We start from the raw sequence: 10,891 nt of genomic DNA on the forward strand, positions 1-10,891 counted from the left end.
ACAATGGCCAGTCCTATACTGGAGCAGGACTGGAGCACAAGAGCATCTCTCCTGCTGATTCCAGCAACTGGTCTTCAGAAACATTTTGCTTCCTACCCTGGAGGCAGAATATCACCTTTGTGGCTAATAGCCATTAACAGTCATCATCTCCACTAATTTTTTTCTAATCCCCTTTTCAAGCCATCCAAAGGGGGGTTGGTGGAGCCTTCCTGGATGCTTTTGACCAGATCTTTGCACAGCCCTGCCCAATGTAGAGTTTTAAGAACCTCAGAACTGCGGGGACTCTGCTCAAGATTTGCACTGTTACTTGCTGATTACCTGAGTGTTTTTACGTCAACAGATGCAGCTGAAAACTGATTGCTTCAGTTTGTCAGGCTACAGAAGCGCCTTGAAGGGAACAGGTTCCAGGTTCCCTGCCCCTGCTGTATATACTGGCACAAACCACATTTGTACCAGAGGCAAGTCTGTCTAGTTAGACATAGCCTTAATTTTTATTTACTACCAAACATCAGCCAAACCACTTCATAATTTACATCTCAATGTTTCAGCTCCCGCCCACACACACACACTGCTGCCTTCAGACGGTGTGGTCTGCTTTTTCTAAGTGCTAGATCAATTTTTATGGTTAATGTTAAATACCTTAAATGAACTATTCGGTTACCACAGGGCCTTATTCACCCAGGCGTGTTCAGTACTTTGTACACTGGAACACCAAATGGTTTTCCTGTCCGTCCACCCGAACGGCAACTTTAGTATACCCTCCAATGAGTAAGAGTAGGGCAGTCTCTTTAGAGCAACGATGTAAATTTAAGCACTCCAGATAAGCTCACTTTCAGCAGCTAGTGCGTAGGCAGAAGAAACTCTTGCACTCAGCTTTCTCAGTAAGAGACATGAATTCAGGTCATGATGAGATGCCAGAAATGCGTATGAGCAAAATATCCAATAGATAGGAATAGTGTCTGTGGATTCTGTGGATTTGTTGATTATAAAGGCACACTAGAGTCATTTCAACAGAGACCAGTGAGCGGTGAGAGCTAGGCTGCAGAGTGTTAGGCAGTAGAAGATGGGTATTGCCCTCCGTTGACTCAGTTCCCCCAGCACAAGGGCTTCGCTTTCTACCACTGAGGTGTTTGTGAAAGCCATTTAGGAAAAGTGGTAAAATTTGGCCTAAGGGGGCTTCCTGGTGACTCTAACAATGCAGAACTAAGCCTACTCTTACCTTTATAGCCCACTTGTGGGATCTGTTTCTTGATCACATTGGGGTTAAAAGGTAAAGGTAAAGGTACCCCTGCCCGTACGGGCCAGTCTTGACAGACTCTGGGGTTGTGCGCCCATCTCACTCAAGAGGCCAGGGGCCAGCGCTGTCCGGAGACACTTCCGGGTCACGTGGCCAGCGTGACAAAGCTGCATCTGGCGAGCCAGAGCTGCACACGGAAACGCCGTTTACCTTCCCGCTGGTAAGCGGTCCCTATTTATCTACTTGCACCCGGAGGTGCTTTCGAACTGCTAGGTTGGCAGGCGCTGGGACCGAGCAGCGGGAGCGCACCCCGCCGCAGGGATTCGAACCGCCAACCTTTCAATCGGCAAGTCCTAGGCGCTGAGGCTTTAACCCACAGCGCCACCCACATTGGGGTTGGAGCTTTTTAAATGTTAATTCTTTCCACTTTATTAGAATATCCTGTATTGGACTCAATGGTAGGTAATTTAATTCATATAGCATGGCCTCCTAGCATCAAAGAGGTACTTCACTGCACAGACACTGAGAATGCTCTTAATAATCCGTAGGGTGATAACTGAGGAACAAGCATTCTTGATTGCTATCACATGGGAAGCACACAGTAGCCTTCCCAATGGTTATTTTTTGAAAGCAGCCTTTGGCTATAAACCTAGTTTTGTGCATCTCTCTGACCTTTGTCTCATTGTGACTGCCTTAGGATCCCTGCTCCATGAGGCCAGCCTTCCCTCCCATCAGGGGTGATGGACAGGATTTATCTTAACTACAAACAGTGCATTCCTTTCCTTTCTTAAATAGGAACAGATGACCTTCATTTATACACCTGAAGCAGGGCAAATGTTGATTCTAGCATCTAACAGAATGCTAAGAACTGTTCTTTTATACAAAGATATATTCAAGCTGCTAGTCAACATGGAAATACCTTTCAGTACACTGAACTTGAACATCATTTGCCAATTTCTTGCTTATTTTTTAAAACCTAAATTTCTATGGAGAAATTGACTCCCAGAACAGTTCACAATAATTCAAATCCCAAGCAAAATGCAATTCAAATAGCTACAATAAACATCAATATGAAAACCATGACAGCACAAAACCAATACCTCCTGCAGTCAGTTCCAGAAACCACAATTTAACCTTCTAAATACCACTAGTCTAGGTAGAGAGATCTTAAGAACTGTCTTAGGATGTTAATCTGTTGCTGTTGAATCCTGCTTTTTCTTTCAGGCTGCAGCTCTATACACACACGCACTACAAAGCACCATGGCGCATCGTGGGACTTACTCCTCTATAGACATGCATTAGATTGCACCATCCAATTACATTTCTGGAATGAGTGTTGATTTTGGACACTGCCTCAGAGAGGGCCATGAGGCCCAGTGACTCAGTAGAGCAAAGGTGGGAACAATTGTGCCAAAGAGGTTGTTGGACTCGTCAGCCCCAGCCAGCATTACCAGTGGTCAAAGATGATGGGAGCTTGAGACCCTGTTTGTGACTTTTAAATGAGTCCACACAGAATCAGATGGGAACCAAGCCTTGACCTGTTTTATCAATGGAATGCCATCTAGAATGGGTATTAGGAATGTTTGTCTCATCATATCACCATCAAAGTCATAGGAACCAGTTTCTCTCTAGTACTGCCCACACAATTATATGTAGATCAAACAATTATAGTGCTTTCTTGGGCCCAAAAGTGCACATTATCCCATTGAGATGAAATACGATGTAACTTTTTTGATCACAGTGGTTTAGAATCTGCCCAAGAAATTAGCTGCCCGTAGTCAGTGCTCATTCACCATTGAATTTATTACACTTAAGGCAACAGCAACTGAAAGTGTACAGTGGAATAAACAGCCTATACTCATACTCTTTAAATAGTATTTTGTACACTAATTGTAATTACAATGAGAGGCCAAGATAAAGAGACTGAAATGACCACTGTGGTCCTCCTGCTTCACATACTTTATGTATGATCAGATATACATATTGCATGGTTTCTGCCTCAGTCGGCTTTGTGCTATAATTTTTTTTCAGCTATGTAGCTGAGCCCACTAAGCAAGGAAAATGCAACCGGAACACTTTTGTAGATGAGGAAAAAACAAATATTACATACGCCTATGATGAACAGTGACTGCCAATAAATTATTCTTAAAAACATTATGCTAAGTGTGTCTGTATGCTGATTTGTGAGAAATTATTCAGAAGTCCATGCCTACAATATGGGCCATGGATTCTATGTTGTTCTGTGATGGATTCTACCATGCTGCTGACTGTGATCATAAAAACTGAACTGTGGACATTCAACATCTTGATCATGCTGGAATAGCAAGCAGTAAATTTTACTACGACATCCAAAGTAGCAAAAAACCTGGAGCCAAAAAACTGCACAACTAGCTCTGCATCTGCAAGTTTTGGCCTCTGCATTTCTTGGGCAGCTGCATCAACCTGGCAAATCTATCAAAATTGGAAGGTGGTTTTTTTTTATTAAAAAAAAGCATGAGTATTTGGCATTGAAAAGAATCAAGTAACGGACTTCCTGGCATGGTGCGCTCAGCGTCGGGTCAGGGAAAGCGCTCTGCTGCACTAAGAGCGCTCCCAATCACGGCTGCAGGATAAAAAGACGGGGAAGCGAGGGCGACGCAAACCCTGAAGAGGTCTGAGAGGAGGTTCCAGACTGAAGAAAACAGATCCAAGCAGCGCATAAAGGGGTTTTCTGCCGTCCCAGCACAAAAAGTGGAGGGAGGTGGAAGAACTTCAGCGCAGAAAAGATCGCACACCCGACCGTGAGACGCCCCTGAGACCCGAATGAGAAAGCACCAGGCTGCTCCAAACTAAAACTGTAAAATCAAGAGTACTACTCCTGAAGGAACAAGGTAATAATTCTGGCTTAAATTAAAATAAAAGGAGTACGGACTAACTTAATACAGTGGTGCCCCGCAAGACGAAGGCCTCGCAAGACGAAAAACCCTCTAGACGAAAGGGTTTTCCGTTTTGGAGGCGCTTCGCAAAACGAATTTCCCTATGGGCTTGCTTCGCAAGAGGCCAGCATTTTAAAATCGCCCCGGGAGCGGAGAAGTCTCCGCTGTCTGGGGTGATCTTAAAATGCTGGCGGGCGGCAGCGCTGCTGCCCGCGAAGCCTTCGCTGCCGCCCACCAGCATTTTAAAAACCCCAGGACAGCGGAGGACTTCTCCGCTGTCTGGGGTGATCTTAAAATGCTGGCGGGCGGCAGCGCTGCTGCCCGCCAGCATTTTAAAATCGCCCCGGGAAGTCTCCGCTGTCCCAGGAAGGCAGGCGGGGGGGGGGAGCAAAGACTTTCGCCCCCCCACGGCCTTCAGAAGAGGTCGGGGGACAGACTGTCCCCGGACCTGGTCTGAAGGCGGTTTCCATAGGAACGCATTAATTGATTTTTAATGCATTCCTATGGGAAACCGTGCTTCGCAAGACGAAAAACTCGCAAGACGAAAAGACTTGCGGAACGAATTAATTTCGTCTTGCGAGGCACCACTGTATTATAAAGGACAGTAAAGCTAATGGAGAGAGGAGCTTCAGCGTTCTGAGACTTATCAAGTTGTGGAAAATAAGCCTTGTAAAGAGGCAGAAAATAAAAAGTGAGACATACTGAGTACCTGCCTCTACAGGGGGATGCTCTGTTGAGAGAGACAAGGAGCTGAAATAGCAAGCAGCAGCAGCAGCAGCGGTGACAACAAAGCAGCGGCCATTAAGAAGGAGATCAGCGTAAAACAAAGGGATGAGTGAAAAAGGAAAAGGAGGGGGAGAAACGTGGAGGACACAGTGGAAAAAGAGAAGGAATAGAAAAGATTTGAAGACCAGGCAGCGGTGGGAAGATAAAGATTAAGATAAAGAAGTGAAAGGGAAGAGGAAGAGATATACAAAGGGAGAGAAAGAAGGAGGAAAAGACTGGAATAGGGAAGAAAGCAGCTGGCGAAAATGGAGCTAGGAGGGGAAGAGTGAGTCATCGCCCTCAGAAGGGAAAAAGCCGGAAGAAGAATAGTGGCGGAAACAGTCACTGCAACAAAGAGAGGCTAGAGAAACAAAACAAGAAGGACCACCTCAAAAGTAAATTGGAAAATTGTGCCACCTAGTGGTGGAAAATAAAATTACACCCATAATTTAAAAAACGCTGCTAAGACACAGGCTTGAAGTACAACCATAAAGAAAACTAGCTATACATGAAAGGACATTTGAAATACCAAGTTCAGCTTCTAGAAAATAAGTTCTTAAGACGGATGTTAAGTACTGCGAAGGATTTTTTCTCTGATCATTGCCAAAGTAATTAAAAATTGCCAAAGTAATTAAAAAGACTTAACTAATTTTTTATTAAAACTTTGACTTTTTTAAAGTTTTTTTTTTTTAAAAAAAAATTAAATATTTGAGATGAACTGATAACAACATAGGGTAAAACCACCGGAATCTTAACTGACTTTCAATCCCATCAGGTAAAAGGACCAAATTATAGACTATAAACAGAGCATTTTCAAAGTTTAGGAATATATATATTCTTGGTTTGAAATAAAGATATCTAGATCAGAACCAAAAGGAAGAATGACAAATATGGGTTCTAAAAAATACCAAACTACACTGACATCTGGGTCAGGTCTACAAGTGAGAAGACAATCAACAGCTGAAACAGACCCCAATGCTGACATAAGACATAATGACATAATGGGGATGGAAAAGAGCCTAAATGATAAGTTGGACATACTAACTGGCAACATCCAACAAAACTCAAAGCTAATAATAGACCTAACAACACAAATAAGTGACCTCTCACTTAAAAACAAAGAACTGAATAAATCTGTACAAGAACTTAAGAGTAAATCTACCAAACAAGAGGAAATGACAAAGAAATTGCAAATGGAAAATAAGGACATTAAAAAATCACAAGACTCAACGAAGGAAGAAATAAACGACCTAAAGAGAGCCCATGAAGAGCTGCTAGATGATATATCATTGATGGAGATGCGTCAGAAGGAGATGGTCCTTCACTTCCGAGGCGTCCCACAAACTCATAATGAACAAATTCAAGAGAAACTATCACAGGAGATTGCAAACTGGTTGGGAGTAGAGGTAAAAGAGATGCTATTGGATATTGATAAAATTTTCAGGATCAAATCAGAAAGATTGGACACTTATAAAGGGCCAGGAGATTGCTAAAATTTTTTCAACTCAAGACTTTTAAAGGACAAAATATTACATCAAAAAGGACAAGTGAAGTTAGTAATAGATAGGCCTATCAAAATATTTAAGGAAATTCCAAAAAGAATTCTGAAGAAAAGGCAGAATTATAAGACAGTAACAGAAGCACTCAAGAAGAATTCGATTAGATTCCGGTGGGAATTTCCCGAGGGTATCACCTTCACATATAAGGACAGAAGAAAAACTTTTAGATCAGTAGATGAGCTGGGAAAATTCTGGAGGAAGTACAAAAAAGAACTAACTGGAGAGCCAACATTGGAGCGAGAGGAAACAATGCAGACACCACAAGAAGCATAGAGAGACAAGCGTGTATCAAGGGGGGGGGGGAGATTGGAAGAAGCAGATTATCAAAATACTAAAATTTCTGAGTTTTTCCCCTTTTTTTCTTTTCTTTTTTTTACTTACTCAACAAAACTACTGTAGATAATAAATAAAAATTAATGAATCTAAAAATTATATCTTGGAATGTTAACGGTCTAAATGATAAGAGGAAGAGAAATAAAATAGAACATGTATTGAGGAAAGAACAATGGGATATTATATGCTTGCAGGAGACCCATGTGACTAGAAACCATAGAAGGGTTTTAGAAAATAAGAGATTGGGTCAAGAATTTATATCCTCAGATGTAAAAAAGAAAAGGGGAATTGTGATCTATGTGAACCCTAAACTAGACGCAGAAAAAATCTTCAAGGATGATGAGGGTAGACTACTAGGGGTAAAAATAACAAAAGGTAAAGAACATTAAATTATAGTAGGAGTTTATGCACTGAATGGCAACAAAACAGAATTTTTCAGAAAAGTAGAAGCTAATTTACTGGAATTTATAGAAGAGGAAATTATTTTGATGGGAGACCTAAATGGTGTCACATCAATAGAATTAGATAGGACACAGAGAGAAAAAATCCAAAAAAGGCAGACTCCCAGATACCTTCTTTCAGATGGTAGAAAACTTAAATTTGATTGCTACATGGAGATATAAAAACCCAGGAGAAAGACAGTATACACATTTCTCGGAAGTTAAAAAATCAGCCGGCAGAATTGACAGCATATGGGTATCAAATAACTTAATAACTAAAATTAAAAAAGCAGAAATACAGACCAAAATTATTACAGATCACAACCCAGTCACATTAGAATTAAAGGAACACAAGAAAACTAATAAAAGATGGAGACTTAATGAAAGATTATTAAATGACGAAAAGATTGTGAAAAAAGTGCAAGATTGAAAGAATTTTTTGAATTAAATAAAGAACAGGATACAGACTTCAGGACAATATGGGATGCAAGTAAATCTTTAATAAGAGGCTTTTACATACAACAAAGTGCAATAAGGAAAAGAAACAGAGAGCAAAAACTGGAACAAATAAGGAAGGAAATAGGAATAAATGAAAATTAGCAAAACAACCAAACAATGAATTAATAAACCAAAAACTAAAAATATTACAAACTCAGGCTTCAGCAATATTAAATAGTGAAATTGAGGACAATATTAAATGGATGAAACAAAGGTCGTTCGAATTTGCAAATAAACCCGGAAAGATGCTAGCCTGGCAACTGAAAAAGAGACAAAAGGAAAAACTGATTGATAAAATAGTGGAAGAGGGGAGAACTTTAGATAACCCTGAGGAAATTAAAAAGTGTTTTACAAAATATTATAATAAGCTATATAAAGCAGGAAATGAGACAGAGGTTGAAATAAAAGAGTATTTATGTGGAAAGGATATACCTAAAATTAAGAAAGAAAAGATTCAAGAGCTAAACTCCCCAATAACCACGACAGAGCTTCATCAAGCGATAATTAAGATGAAACTGGGAAAATCCCCAGGCCCAGATGGTCTTACCGCAATACATTACAAAAAATTAGAGGAACCATTATTATCACCTATGAAGACACTCTTAAATAAAATATTAGAAGACGGGAAGATTCCCAACACCTGGAAACAGGCGCACATAGTAGTAATCCCAAAACAAGGACGAAATAAAGAGTTTATAACCAATTATAGACCAATATCATTACTAAATAATGATTACAAGATCTATGCACAAATATTGGCAACAAGATTAAAGACAGTTTTGCAGGATTGTATAAATAAAGAGCAGGCAGGGTTCTTGCCGGGCAGGTAAATGAGTGACAATATAAGAACAGTGATTGATATGATCGAGTATTTAGACATGAAACCAAGTAAGAAGGTAGCCTTTGTTTTTGTGGACGCGGAAAAGGCGTTTGACAAAGTATCATGGAAATTTCTAAAAATATTATTAGACCAGATGGACATGGGAGACCAAATCACAAGAGGGTTAAAAGCAATTTATGAACAACAAGAAGCAAATATAATAATAATGACACGACTGATTATTTTAAAATACAGAAGGGCACCAGGCAAGCGTGCCCACTTTCAACTTTGTTATTCATTTTGGTTTTGGAAATATTAAATCAAGAAATCAGATTGGATCAAGAAATAAATGGAATATCCCTAGGAGAGAAAATATACAAAATAAGGGTATTTGCAGATGATTTAGTTTTAATGGTGGAAAATCCAAAGGAAAGCATAGCAAAGGCTCTAGAAAAAATGGAAAACTTTGGATGGGTATCAGGTTTTGCTTTGAATAAAGAAAAAACGAAACTAATGGTAAAAAACATGGGAGAAAAAGGAACTGGTAGAAAAATTTGGATTACAAATTGTAAAAAAAGTGGAATATTTAGGTATACAAATAACAATGTAAAATATAAATTTGTTTGAAGATAATTATAAATTTTTTTGGGAAGAAACAAAAAGAGAAATGGAAACTTGGACAAGATTGAAATTAACACTCTGGGGTACAATTTTGGCTATTAAAATGAATATCTTACCAAAACTTCTGTTCCTTTTTCAAATGATTCCCATAATAGGTAAAGATGATTGTTTTAAAAAATGGAAAATGGACCTAACAAAGTTTATATGGCAAGGCAAAAAGCCACGGATCAAACATAAATTATTAACTGACATAAAAGAGCGGGGAGGTTTTGGACTCCCAGACCTGAGACTATATTACGATGCAGCATGCTTTACTTGGATCAAGGATTGGATCAAATTGGATAACAGTGACATTTTGGATTTGTAGGCATGGAACAACAGATATGGTTGGCATGCCTATCTAATTTATAACAAAGTGGCAGTCCATAAAGAATTTCTAAGCCACGTAATTAGAAATGCATTATACAAGGTCTGGGTGAGACATAGAAGGTTGTTAGAACCAAAAACCCCATGGTGGGTCTCACCGCTAGAAGTAATATCGGTTAAAAAGAAAAATACTATAGGAAGAATGGCAACTTACCAGCAGCTCCTAAAGGAAGAACAGGGCCAATTAAAACTAAGACCATACGATGAGGTGACCCAATACTGTACCACATGGTTACAATATCACCAAATTGCACAAATATTCAACCAGGATAAAGTAATAGGATTTGAAAAAGAAGAATCAAAATTACAAAAAGTATTATTACAAAACTCAAAAAAATATATATCCAAAATGTATAATTTATTATTAGAATGGGAATTAAAGGATGAAGAAGTAAAAGAAGTTATGATCAAATGGGCATGTGATATAGGATATGTAATTCGGTTGGACCAATAGGAGAAATTATGGAAATATGACATTAAATTCACGGCATGTTATACAATAAGAGAAAATTTTATGAAAATGGTGTACCAATGGTACTTAACTCCAATAAAATTGGCTAAAATTTACAAATTAAAATCGAATACCTGTTGGAGATGTAAAAAAGAAATAGGAACAATGTTTCACATGTGGTGGGAATGCCGACCTATTAAACAATTCTGGAATGAAATCTATGAAGAACTCAAAAAGATGTTTAAAATATATTTTAGTAAAAAACCGGAGGCATTCCTTTTAGGTTTAATTACAAATGATATCCCCGAAAATCAAAGGAAAGTATTCCTTTATGCAACAACAGCTGCCAGGATGCTTATAGCTAAAAACTGGAAAGGCAGAAAAATTCCATCAGTGAAAGATTGGCAAATTAAATTTTGTGAATACATAAATCTGGCAAGACTCACAGCTTACATAAGGGGACAATCGGACCAGAAATTATTAAAAGAATGGGGTTGTGCTAAAGAGTATATGAAAAAACATTGTTCTGGAGTTAGTATATTGGTATGTAATGAATGATGCTTTACAGGGTTAAAGAATAAGAAAAATGGTGTAAAAAAGCACAAAGATGGAAGTAATCTAATTAGACACAACAATACAGTAAGAGTAAATTTTTTGAGGTCTTAGAACAAAGGAAGGAAGTCAATTTGTGTTTATGTACGTAATGATATGGTTTTGTTCTGTAGATGTGTGCTTTTTCGTTTTTGTTTAGTTTAGTTTTGTTTCCTTTGCCTTTTTTCCCCTTTTCCTTTTCTGTTTTTTTTAATATGTTCCGGGGATTTTTGTC

This window comes from Podarcis gaigeae (genome assembly GCF_964106915.1).
Source record: "Podarcis gaigeae genome assembly, chromosome: 5".
NCBI classification, from domain to species: Eukaryota; Metazoa; Chordata; class Lepidosauria; order Squamata; family Lacertidae; genus Podarcis; species Podarcis gaigeae.